The sequence below is a fragment of the Ranitomeya variabilis genome, chromosome 3 (genome assembly GCF_051348905.1).
Source record: "Ranitomeya variabilis isolate aRanVar5 chromosome 3, aRanVar5.hap1, whole genome shotgun sequence".
In the NCBI taxonomy this organism is placed as follows: domain Eukaryota; kingdom Metazoa; phylum Chordata; class Amphibia; order Anura; family Dendrobatidae; genus Ranitomeya; species Ranitomeya variabilis.
Window position 1 is genome coordinate 646,402,998 of NC_135234.1, and position 13,763 is coordinate 646,416,760.

The 13,763-nt window shown below is 45.6% G+C and overlaps 1 protein-coding gene across 1 annotated transcript in view; it reads left to right on the top strand.

The window, feature by feature from the left end:
* The window catches only part of LRP1 (LDL receptor related protein 1), a 379,537-nt gene that overhangs the window by 169,489 nt on the left and 196,285 nt on the right, over positions 1–13,763 (top strand). The window lies entirely within an intron of this gene.

Here is a 13,763-nt window from a genome sequence, read left to right on the forward strand (position 1 = left end):
TGGTCATCAGCTGTTCTGCACCTAACAGAGATAACTATGATTTGCCATTGGCAAAGGGTTAAAGTTGTGTTTTTTTTTTTGGACAGTCCTTTCTGATGAAGGCCACATGAATTATCCTCTGAACTGTAAAATACAGTTGTGTGTATGCACCCTATATGTGTGATTTTTATCCAGACTACTGCATAAAAGCCTCCATTATACAGAGTATCCGTATTACTTTATGCGGCTGCTCTGGGGCACATTATCTTTTTTTCTGTTAGATTTTTTTTTTAACAAAATCTAACTGTTCCTTCTGATTAGGTAATTGTAAAAATGATCTAATTTTCAATATCTCCTGACCTGATTGCCTTTGCGTAATTATGCTTACGCCATCTAGAATAGGAAATGTCGCAAATGGTCAAACATTTCTGAAGAAACAAAAATAGGTATTGAGCAATCTAAACTCTATACGAGCTTAAAAAAGAACATGAAGCAATCTTATAAGCTGAATGATCTTCTATATGTTCCTGAACTTTGCCTTGTAGTTCCCCCAGCTGTGCTTCCAAGAACTAATATGAGTCAGGCCATGTACGCTGACAAAAATAATATATTGGAAAAGATATTCTAAAATATAGGTAAGATGGGGGGGTTCAGCATAATCTAGTGATCTTAGAATATATAACATTGCTTATGAAAACTGATTTCTAAGTTCTGTTGAAAAGACAAGTTTTACAAAAACATTTTTTTATTGTTAGTCATACATTGTTTTTTTTCACTTAGTTATAGGTAAATGTTATCTACTTCTCAAAACTGGATCAAGATGTTCCACAATATTGCTTAACAAGCAAACAACTGGTCTGTTAGCCCTTTATTATATTTTGTTGAGAAACTCAAGAAACAAACACTCCCAACCCTGGTGCACCAATGCTTTTTGAGCTCCGTTTGCGTGTTTATAATACAAGACCTTTGGTGTACTCATAAGATTATATGGCCATGGGCAGATGTGGTGACTTAAACCATACTGATAACCTACAGCAAAGTGCTATACACATGGAAAGGGTATTGGAATATGTACATTATAAAATAACTAGATGGAGACCCGATGCTATTACATCGGGAGGGCGGTAATGTCACGATGGGGGCAGGCATGCGGTTCTGTTGTTGCCTAATGGCATCCTGTGATAATCTAATGACTTTTGCATCAAGGGACTCATGTCCTTGACGCCTACGCTTATATGCATTGTTTTTGTCCCAGCGATGCTGTTGCTCTTCAAGAGTCTCATTTGCCCTTTGTTGTCTTCGACGTTGTGCCTTTGCTGCTTTCCTTTCATTGTCATTGGCGTACTTTTTAGGAGGAGCCATGTTGGCGTTGATTTTAAAAGGAGTTTTCACACGAACAAAAGTTAATTTTAAAAATTGTCTGTGTCTGACTGTGTACCGAACATGCCACAGCTCCTGGACAGGGGAGGAAGCAAAAGACAATACTGATATTACAGCAGGAGATCACAGAGGATACATTTTGTAAGGTAAAATAATCCCCTGCTGTAATATTATCTGCCCAGGAGATGTGGTATGCTCCGTACACGGTTAGGCTTCTTTCACATTTCCGTCTTCTGGGGGCCGTTGCAATCCGTGGTTATGGCAAAAAAATGGATCCTGCAAATGTGCCCGCAGGATCTGTTTTTTTGCCATTGACTTGAACTAACGACGGATTGCGACGGATGGACACACGTCGCATCCGTCGTGCGATGGATGCGTCGTGTTTTTGCGGTCCGTCGAGATGAAAAAACGTTCAATGTAACGTTTTTTCGTCCGTCGAATCTGCCAGTTCCGACCGCGCATGCGCGGCTGGAACTCCGCCCCCTCCTCCCCGGAACTTACAATGGTCAGCGGATGCGTCGTAAGACTGCATCCGCTGCCCACGATGTGCACAACGTCCGTCGGTACGTCGGGCCGACTGTTTGTGACGGCCCCGTACTGACGGAAATGTGAAAGAAGCCTTAGACACAGTCAATTTTTTAAATGAACTTTCGTTTGTGGGAAAACACCTTTAATGTGACCAACTTCCTTTGCCTGTAGACACGTCGCGCATCTGCCGCCGGGATCAGCCGAATGATTCACTGCACCTGCGCGGAATTCGCACAGGCGCAGTAAATCAGACTCCGCCATCTGTGTGCAGACAGATAGCTGCGGTCACAATAAAACTGTGCATGCGCTCCTCCTGTACAAAGATGGCCGCAGTCAGTGAATCATTCGGCTGATCCCTGCGGCGGCGTGTTCATGACTGTGTTCTGCTGGTGGTACCGCGCAAGAGTGTGTGTGTGGCGCGTACGGCGTATAGAGTGTGTGTGTGTGGTGCGACGGTGTTCCATTGGTCGTACCGCGCAATAGCTTGGTACCAGCAGCAGTTTCCATATTGAGACACCCATCACTTGGGTGTCCCAATATGGAGGTCGGTGAACTTCCTCTGCTTGGAATTCTGGGATACGGTGACATCTGCACAGAACAGGAAATGATAACATAACAAGGCAATTATATAAATATTGCGCCATACTGAGAAACAGAAGAAACCCTCCCTACTCTTGTGCATCAATGCTTTTTGAGCTCTGTTTGTCTGTTTATACCACAAGACCGTTGGTGTACTCATAAGATTATATGGTCATGGGCAGATGTGGTGCCTTTAACCATACTGAAAACCTACAGCACAGTGCTATACACATGGAGAGGGCATTGGAATACATAGAATATAGAAATTCGTTTGCACCTAAAGAACAAGTGTTGCTGCCCAAAATGCTTGTACTTGTGAAGGGATTAATTATGGTAAGGGTATGCTCAGGTCATAGATTTGTTGCTCTGAAAAATCCACAGGGGATTAGCTGGAGAATCAATGGCAGGAATCCAAGACTGACCCTTAGATATCTGGCTTGTATTTACAGTGTGATATATTCTGAATCTGAGCTCAGATTAGCCCTTTTCATGGGGCTAATGTGTGTGGCTACCCAACGGAGCACCTTTGTGAAAAGTGAATCAATAAGTGACAAAAATGAAAATTTTTCCATGTCTCAGGTTTCTAGTCCTTGATTTAAAAATAAAAAAAAAATAAAAACATATGTGACCTATGAACGTTGCATATTTTTCATATTCCATACTGCTGAACAACACACAGATTTTGGCACAGAATATTTGTTAAACTACATAAGTGTAATAATATCCTTAGAAGCAGAAAATTGCCTACGATGCTGCACTCTCATTTATTACCGTAATTTGCCTCTGAACATCACCTACTAATAGAGTCCAACTATGTGACCCAGAAGAAATGGCATTCCTGCTTCAGTCTCCCTTCACAGTTCAGCAGTCCCGAACAATTGATTAGGAGAGGGTACCTGATGGGGGCACCGCACATTATATCTATAGGGGGCACCCGATGGGGGCACCGCACATTATATCTATAGGGGGCACCCGATGGGGGCACCACACATTATATCTATAGGGGGCACCCGATGGGGGCACCGCACATTATATCTATAGGGGGCACCCGATGGGGGCACCGCACATTATATCTATAGGGGGCACCCGATGGGGGCACCACACATTATATCTATAGGGGGCACCCGATGGGGGCACCGCACATTATATCTATAGGGGGCACCCGATGGGGGCACCGCACATTATATCTATAGGGGGCACCGCACATTATATCTAGGGGGTACCCGATGGGGGCACCGCACATTATGTCTATAGGGGGTACCCGATGGGGGCCCCGTGCATTATATCTATAGAGGGTACCTGATGGGGGCCCCGCACATTATATCTATAGGGGGTACCTAATGGGGGCACAGCACATTATGTCTATAGGGGGTACCCCACACATTATATCTATATGGGTACCCGATGGGGGCACTGCATATTATATCTATAGGGGGTACCCGATGGGGGCACCGCACATTATGTCTATAGGGGGTACCCGGTGGGGGCTCCGCACATTATATCTATAGGGGGTACCTGGTGGGGCCCTGCACATTATATCTATAGGGGGTACCGGATGGGGGCACAGCACATTATGTCTATAGGGGGTACCCCACACATTATATCTATAGGGGGTACCCGATGGGGCACCCTACATTATATCTATAGGGGGTACCCCACACATTATATCTATAGGGCGTACCCGATGGGGGCACCGCACATTTATACCTATAGGGGGTACCCGATGGGGGCCCTGCACATTATATCTATAGTACCGGATGGGGGCACAGCACATTATGTCTAAAGGGGGTACCCCACACATTATATCTATAGGGAGTACCCGATGGGGCACCACACATTATATCTATAGGGGGTACCGGATGGGGGCGCCACACATTATATCTATAGGGGGTACCCGATGGGGACACCGCACATTATATCTATAGGGGGTACCCGGTGGGGGCCCTGCACATTATATCTATAGGGGGTACCCGATGGGGCACCACACATTATATCTATAGGGGGTACCGGATGGGGGTACCGCACATTATGTCTATAGGGGGTACCCGATGGGGGCACCGCACATTATGTCTATAGGGGGTACCCGATGGGGGCACCGCACATTATATCTATAGGGGGTACCCGATGGGGGCACCACACATTATATCTATAGGGGGTACCCGATGGGGGCACCACACATTATATCTATAGGGGGTACCCGATGGGGGCACTACACATTATATCTATAGGGGGTACCCGATGGGGGCACCACACATTATATCTATAGGGGGTACCCGATGGGGGCACCACACATTATATCTATAGGGGGTACCCGATGGGGGCACCACACATTATATCTATAGGGGGTACCCGATGGGGGCACCACACATTATATCTATAGGGGGTACCCGATGACGGCACCGCACATTATGTCTATGGGCTCAGCGCTATTTTCTTCTTGATTAACTTCACCGTAATGTGAAGTATCTTGTGCCTGGTATTTTATTTTGCTGTGATTTCTCTTCTTCATAGTTGACAAAGTTTTGTAGTGAAATTTTGACCATGTAAATTAAAATAAGATTCCCTTAAAATATGTAACTGCAAATGGCTATATTAAAGGGAATTTGTCATCAGAAAATCTAAGTGAAACAAAAAGTTTTTTTTTTTCTCTGCTCACCTGTGTAAAGTAAGAAGACGGCTCATGTAGCCTTGTAATTCATCAGTGGTGCGGAGGAACAAATCCCAGCCGGCTGATGGATGCTGCATACTTGAGCCAAAACTAAGCTAAATTTCCAGCACTCGTCTCCTAGACAAAAATAAGCTTTGATTCTTTATTACATCATGTTAAGGGTTTTGAACCCCTGATATTGGAGGGCTCTTAGACATGGCATAAGAATCATTTAACATCGTGGGCTTGAAACGCGTAGGATTCTGTCGCTATATTTCCTTGATCTCGGAAGGCTTACTTTTTTATACTACACTAAACTTTAACATGATGGAATAAAATGAAAGTTTTTTTGACCTAGAAGACGAGTCCTGGAACTTGTCATGGATCCACTCATTGGAGAATGACCTATTGTTTCAGTTAGGTTTTATGTTACATGTATTATTTCATTCACATCACAATCTACTGTATATTAACCCCTACCCAAAGAAAACAAACTAGAAATCTTGAAATTTTCACACTGGCCTCTGGGACATTCATAGACTTTTACTTCCTGTTCTTTCAGGAGATTCACATGTACATTAGTAGCAGTAGACTGACTTAGATCCTATCTTTTTAGGCATTTAATGATCATGTGCAAAGGTAATTTTGGTGAAAAGGTGAGCTGTGATATCAGCTATTGTAATTAGTGCATGCAGTGTGATCAGATGTTTATAGAGGTGTCTGTCCCCCTGCCTGTGATGATAATGAGCCTTCTGAGAAGTCTTCAGGAGGTAGGTCAATAATATCCCCAATGGTCAGTATGAAAATTACAAGTATTTTTTTTAATGCAGATTTGATATGAAAAAAACCCCAAACATTGCCAGACATCATTCTGATTATACATTTCCTTTAAAAGGCTTCACAATCCTGGTAAATAGGATGATAAAGCCTGGTTGTTTGGTTCTCAGTCTTGGAAATCTTTGTTCTTTTCATCGCTAAGGAAAATTATGATTAATTTCCGTGAAGAGGGTTTCCATACCATGCCGTGGACTAGGCAGTGCCTCGTGTCACTCTGATGTGTTTTACACTTGGCTGAGCATGGGTTGTGACCTTACTTTCCAGCTTCTTCCCAATTATTACAGGCTATTTTCTATTCATTGACACTTCAGTCGCAGGTGGAGGATGCTAGACATGCAGTAATGTAATGAGATGGCTCAGCTTATTGTTTGCATTAACCCTTAAAGATTACACTTTTTATACTGGCTGTACAGGAAGATATTTTGGACATTTGTGCCTTTGCTTCATAACTTGACAGTATTAAGAGGCTAAAGGGGCTGTTAAATATGTGAGGAATTTAGACATGTTATTACTTATTGAGCTAATTTTGGCCCTAGTTATATCATAGTTTTGCTTTGGGTCATTTTACACAAAGGATCTCTCAAATTACAAAATGTGACTCTTCTCCCATGTCATTCTTTCTAATCCACATCACTGTAAAGGAAAATAATATCCTAAATTGAAGGAATATGTAAAAAAAAAAGTTCTGAATGATATGTCGCTTTCTGAAAAAAGTTGGATAATTTTGGCTTCGGTTTGGCCAACGTATCATGTTTAGTATTTCACATTCTGCATGTTAAACATACATCCCTAATGCGACGTGAACTCAGCCTATGGCCATGTTCACACTGGTAGGTTTCTGTCTGACATCTTGTGGTTGGGAGATAAACTTGAAGTAATGCTTTAGTACATATAGGAAAATGCTCCAGCACACTAAGTACTGAGAGGGGTTAATTGCCCATGACAGGTTGATTGTGAGCAGCTGATGAGTTGGGAGATAGCTGCTCACCATATCTCCACCCCTGGGTGTGGGTCACCTAGTAAATTGAGAGCTGTATGTCTCATACATGCCTGTGTGTACAGTGATGTGCAGATCTCCTGGACTGAATACCTTTGCTAAAAGGACCAAGAAGATGAACTCTAAGGCTTCTTTCACACTTGCGTCGTCTGGCGGCCGTCACAATGTGTCGGCGCGACGTATCGACGGACGTTGTGAAAATTCAGCACAACGTGGGCAGCGGATGCAGTTTTTCAACGCATCCACTGCCCATTCTAAAGTCCCGGGGAGGAGGGGGCAGAGTTCCGGCCGCGCATGCGCGGTAAGAAAAGGCGACCCGACGTACGAAAAAACGTTCCCTTGAACATTTTTTCGTGCCGACGGTCCGCCAAAACACGACGCATCCAGTGCACGACGGACGCGACGTATGGCCATACGTCGCGATCCGTCGGCAATACAAGTCTATGGGAAAAACGCATCCTGCGGGCACATTTGCAGGATGCGTTTTTTTCCCAAAACGACGCATTGCAACAGATTCCAAACGACGCAAGTGTGAAAGTAGCCTAAGCGAGGAGGGTTAACCAGCACTATTGTACAGACTTGTTACTTTGTTTTACTTTGTGCCAGACCAAGGCTGTATTTAAGTTTTCTGGTGATGTGGCTTATGAGGACTGCAATAAGCCAGCCGGAGTTAAAATAGAAAACGTTCCTGTGTCTAAATCTTTGAGAAATCCTCCGATTCAGTGATATCCAGTAGAAATACAAAGATTATTGTGGCTTTTATATGGATCAAATAAATTATTACAATTGTTGGATCTCTTTGTGTACCCTCATATTTATTTTTGTGTGGGTTAAGTTGTTCTAAGCTGCTTTTGAAATGCCATTAATGCTGGAGACATTGTTTTATATTCATTGTGTAATTGCAGGTAGTCTTCTTTTAGGCTTTGTTTGTTCTAAAGCAGGAGTGGGCAATTCATTTTCCTGAGGGGCCACATGAGACCGTGACTGTTGTGAAGGGCCAAACCAATAGCCTGAAATTAATTCTGCTCAATATTAATATCAATATATTATAATTATTATATTATTGCTAATTATATTCATATTAATTATATCACTTAAAGGGAACCTGTCACCCCCAAAATCGATGGTGAGGTAAGCTCACCGTCATCAGGGGCTTATCTACAGCATTCTGTAATTCTGTAGATAAGTCCCCGATGTTACCTGAAAGAGGAGAAAAATACGTTAGATTATACTCACCCAGGGGCGGTCCCACTCCGATGGGCGTCGCGGTCCGCTCCGGCGCCTCCCATCTTCATTCCATGATGTCCTCTTCTGGTCTTCACGCCGCGGCTCCGGCACAGGAGTACTTTGTCTGCCCTGTTGAGGGCAGAGCAAAGTACTGCTGTGCGCAGGCGCCAGAAAGGTCAGAGAGGCCATTTGACCAGACCGCAGCGGGACCGCCCCTGGGTGAGTATAATCTAACGTCTTTTTCTCCTCTTTCAGGTAACATCGGGGGCTTATCTACGGTATTACAGAATGCTGTACATAAGCCCCTGATGCCGGTGAGCTTACCTCACCATCGATTTTGGGGGTGACAGGTTCTCTTTAATATTGAGCGGAATCAAGTATGCTGACATCCCCTTATATATTAGAAAAACCTACAAAGTTGTCCTCAAGGCCAAAAAGAGGACATACCCCTAAGCCAAAGACATGAAAGCCAACAAACAAATGGGATGGATAAATTAATAATATTAAAGAATTATAAGGCGCTCACAGCATAGCTGTGTACAAAATCCATACCAGAGAGGGGTTTACAATAATCAATACAAAATTTTATTAGAAAATTATAAACCACAACAAGGTATAAAGTGAGCAGATGATAACAGCTAAAAAATCAGTGTAAAAAGATGGTGAAATTGCACTGTGAAGAGAAAACACAAGTCCAAAAAGCAACGCCTGTAAAAAACAATGCTAGATAGATGATATAAGTAGTGATGAGCGAGTGTACTCGTTGCTCGGGTTTTCCCGAGCACTCGGGTGGTCTCCGAGTATTTGTGAGTGCTCGGAGATTTCGTTTTTGTTGAGGCAGCTGCATGATTTACGGCTGCTAGCCAGCCTGAGTACATGTGGGGGTTGCCTGGTTGCTAGGGAATCCCCACATGTATCCAGCCTGTCTAATAGCTGTAAATCATGCAGCTGAGGCAACGAAAATTAAATCTCCGAGCACTAACAACTACTCGGAGACCACCCGAGCGTGCTCGGGAAAACCAGAGCAATGAGTATACTCACTCATCACTAGATACGAGCAATGGTCACAATATTAAATGCTGATGCTTGATAGAAGGGAAAGCAGGACAGGCACAGTGGCCTGCTACTATGTTAAAAATGCTCTATATATCTGTAATCATAAAATCCATAAGCACAAATAAAGCCCAGGGTGGACAATGACAAGTTATAAACCAAAATGGCTATCTGCTACTACCTTGGGACATGATGACTACGAGATGCAGCCAGGACAGGAATGGCCTCGACGCGCATTTCACTGCCTTGGCTTTGTCAGGAGGAACCCCTTATATATTGTTTGAACCCGAGTACCGCCCTTTCTTTATATCGTATGAGCTCTACACAGCCCCTTAAATACTGGAAGAGCCCCAACACAGCCTCCCTATATACAGCGTGAGCCCCACAGCCTCCTTATATACAGCATGAGCCCCACACAGCCTCCCTATATACAGCCTGAGCCCCACACAGCCTCCCTATATACAGCATGAGCCCCACACAGCCTCCCTATATACAGCATGAGCCCCACACAGCCTCCCTATATACAGCCTGAGCCCCACACAGCCTCCCTATATACAGCATGAGCCCCACACAGCCTCCCTATATACAGCATGAGCCCCACACAGCCTCCCTATATACTGCTTGAACCCCACACAGCCTCCCTATATACAGCCTGAGCCCCACACAGCCTCCTTTTATACAGCATAAGTCCCACACGGCCTCCCTATATACTGCATGAGCCCCCATACAGCCTCCTATGTACAGCAAGAGCCCCACACAGCCTCCCCATATACAGCATGAGCCCACACAGCCTCCCCATATACAGCATGAACCCCACACAGCCTCCCCATATACAGCATGAGCCCCACACAGCTTCCCAATATACAGCATGAGCCCCACACAGCCTCCCCATATACAGCATGAGCCCACACAACCTCCCCTGTATACGGCATGAGCCCCACACAGCCTCCCCCATACGCGGCATGTGCCCCACACAGCCTCCCCCATACGCGGCATGTGCCCCACACAGCCTCCCCCATACGCAGCATGTGCCCCACACAGCCTCCCCCATACGCAGCATGTGCCCCACACAGCCTCCCTCATACGCAGCATGTGCCCCACACAGCCTCCCCCATACGCGGCATGTGCCCCACACAGCTTCCCCCATATGAAGCATGTGCCCCACACAGTCTCCCCCATAAGCAGCATGTGCCCCACACAGCCTCCCCCATACGGAGCATGTGCCCCACACAGCCTCCCCCATAAGCAGCATGTGCCCCACACAGCCTCCCCCATACGCAGCATGTGCCCCACACAGCTTCCCCCATACGCGGCATGTGCCCCACACAGCTTCCCCCATACGAAGCATGTGCCCCACACAGCCTCCCCCATAAGCAGCATGTTCCCCACACAGCCTCCCCCATACGCGGCATGTGCCCCACACAGCTTCCCCCATACGAAGCATGTGCCCCACACAGCCTCCCCCATAAGCAGCATGTGCCCCACACAGCCTCCCCCATACGCAGCATGTGCCCCACACAGCCTCCCCCATACGCGGCATGTGCCCCACACAGCTTCCCCCATACGAAGCATGTGCCCCACACAGCCTCCCCCATAAGCAGCATGTGCCCCACACAGCCTCCCCCATACGCGGCATGTGCCCCACACAGCCTCCCCCATACGCGGCATGTGCCCCACACAGCCTCCCCCATACGCGGCATGTGCCCCACACAGCCTCTCCCATACGCAGTATGTGCCCCACACAGCTTCCCCCATACGAAGCATGTGCCCCACACAGCCTCCCCCATAAGCAGCATGTGCCCCACACAGCCTCCCCCATAAGCAGCATGTGCCCCACACAGCCTCCCCCATACGCGGCATGTGCCTCACACAGCCTCCCCCATACGCGACATGTGCCCCACACAGCCTACCCCCCATATGCAGCATGAGCCCCACATAGCCTCCTCATGTCCTGTATGAGGCGCCCATAGCCTCCCAATGTCCAGGATGAAGCCCCCATAGCCTCCCCATGTCCACCCAAACATCCCATACTCACCTCGGTTCCCTTCTCCAGCGCTCTGCTTCTGTTCCTGTCTCCGGTGCGCTGATTCTCCGCAGTACACAGCTGATGTGATGAAATGACGTAATCGCGTCAGCTATTTCACATGCTGATTGGTGGAGGAAATGGCTGGAGGTCCCTTTTCCACCAATGAAGTTAGCGCAGATGGAGACAGTGAGTGGGTGGGCCCGGTGCGGCGTGTGGGCATCAGTTTTCCAGCCCCTACCTGAGACTGAGACAGTCATAGGCCGTATGTGGCCCGTGGGCCGAACAATGCCCAGGTCTGTTCTAAAGGGCTTCTGCCAGCACGAAAAGACTGCTCAAACCAATAATGGCACCTTGTAGGGGACATAGTGACTGCAGACTCTTCTCAGAAGAGGTAACCACTTACGGTTGTGTGAATCCTTCAGACTTCTGAATCCTTACCGCTGGCTCACCGCATGTTGTCAGGATTCTCTGGTATTGCCGACAAAAGTGGGCATTCATGTGACGCAGATATATGATTTGCATACTTCTGGCCACATTCCAACTTGACATGCTGAATACAAGTAAATTGAGTAAGGGCAAGCACTTCTAGTCGTTATGTGGCCTGAAGTATGGAAATCGCATATTTGTGGTCATGTGACTGTCCGCGGTCATTGGCAATACCGGAGAATCGGTCACATAGTCACTGGAGCAACATTGAAACTGTTCCACCATGCCATATGGGGGTGATCCAAGGCCATCAATGAGTGGTTCCCCCCAATAACATAATCAGTGGAGTAATAAGCTGTCTTATGACAGTCTGCCTGATGCTGTCCTTAACCCCTTCATGACCCAGCCTATTTTGGCCTTAATGACCTTGCCGTTTTTTGCAATTCTGACCAGTGTCCCTTTATGAGGTAATAACTCAGGAACGCTTCAACAGATCCTAGCGATTCTGAGATTGTTTTTTCGTGACATATTGGGCTTCATGATAGTGGTAAATTTAGGTCGATAATTTCTGAGTTTATTTGTGAAAAAAACGGAAATTTGGCGAAAATTTTGAAAATTTCGCAATTTTCACATTTTTAATTTTTATTCTGTTAAACCAGAGAGGTATGTGACACAAAACAGTTAATAAATAACATTTCTCACATGTCTACTTTACATCAGCACAATTTTGGAAACAAATTTTGTTTTTGCTAGGAAGTTATAAGGGTTAAAATTTGACCAGTGATTTCTCATTTTTACAACAAAATTTACAAAACCATTTTTTTTAGGGACCACCTCACATTTGAAGTCAGTTTGAGGGTTCTATATGGCTGAAAATACCCCAAAGTGACACCATTCTAAAAACTGCACCCCTCAAGGTGCTCAAAACCACATTCAAGAAGTTTATTAACCCTTCAGGTGTTTCACAGCAGCAGAAGCAACATGGAAGGAAAAAATGAACATTTAACTTTTTAGTCACAAAAATGATATTTTAGCAACAATTTTTTTATTTTCCCAAGGGTAAAAGGAAAAACTGGACCACGAACGATGTTGTCCAATTTGTCCTGAGTACGCTGATACCTCATATGTGGGGGTAAACCACTGTTTGGGCATACGGCAGGGCTTGGAAGGAAAGGAGCGCCATTTGACTTTTTGAATGAAAAATTGGCTCGAATCTTTAGCGGACACCATGTCGCGTTTGGAGAGCCCCCGTGTGCCTAAACATTGGAGCTCCCCCACAAGTGACTCCATTTTGGAAACTAGACCCCCCAAGGAACTTATCTAGAAGCATAGTGAGCACTTTAAACCCCCAGGTGCTTCACAAATTGATCCGTAAAAATGAAACAGTACTTTTTTTTCACAAAAAAATTATTTTAGCCTCAATTTTTTCATTTTCACATGGGCAACAGGATAAAATGGATCCTAAAATTTGTTGGACAATTTCTCCTGAGTACACTGATACCTCACATGTGGGGGTAAACCACTGTTTGGGCACATGGTAAGGCTCGGAAGGGAAGGAGCGCCATTTGACTTTTTGAATGAAAAATGATCTCCATCGCTAGCAGAGACCATGTCACGTTTGGAGAGCCCCCGTGTGCCTAAACATTGGAGCGCTCCCACAAGTGACCCCATTTTGGAAAGTAGACCCCCCAAGGAACTTATCTAGAAGCATAGTGAGCACTTTAAACTCTCAGGTGCTTCACAAATTGATCTGTAAAAATGAAAAAGTACTTTTTTTTCACACAAAATTTCTTTTAGCCTCAATTTTTTCATTTTCACATGGGCAACAGGATAAAATGGATCCTAAAATTTGTTGGGCAATTTCTGCTGAGTATGTTGATACCTCATATGTGGGGGTAAACCACTGTTTGGGTGCACGGCAAGGCTCGGAAGGGGAGGCGTGCCATTTGACTTTTTGAATGGAAAATTAGCTCCAACCGTTAGCGAACACCATGTCGCGTTTGGAGAGCCCCTGTGTGCCTAAACATTGGAGCTCCCCTACACGTGACCCCATTTTGGAAACTAGACCCCCCAAGGAACTTATC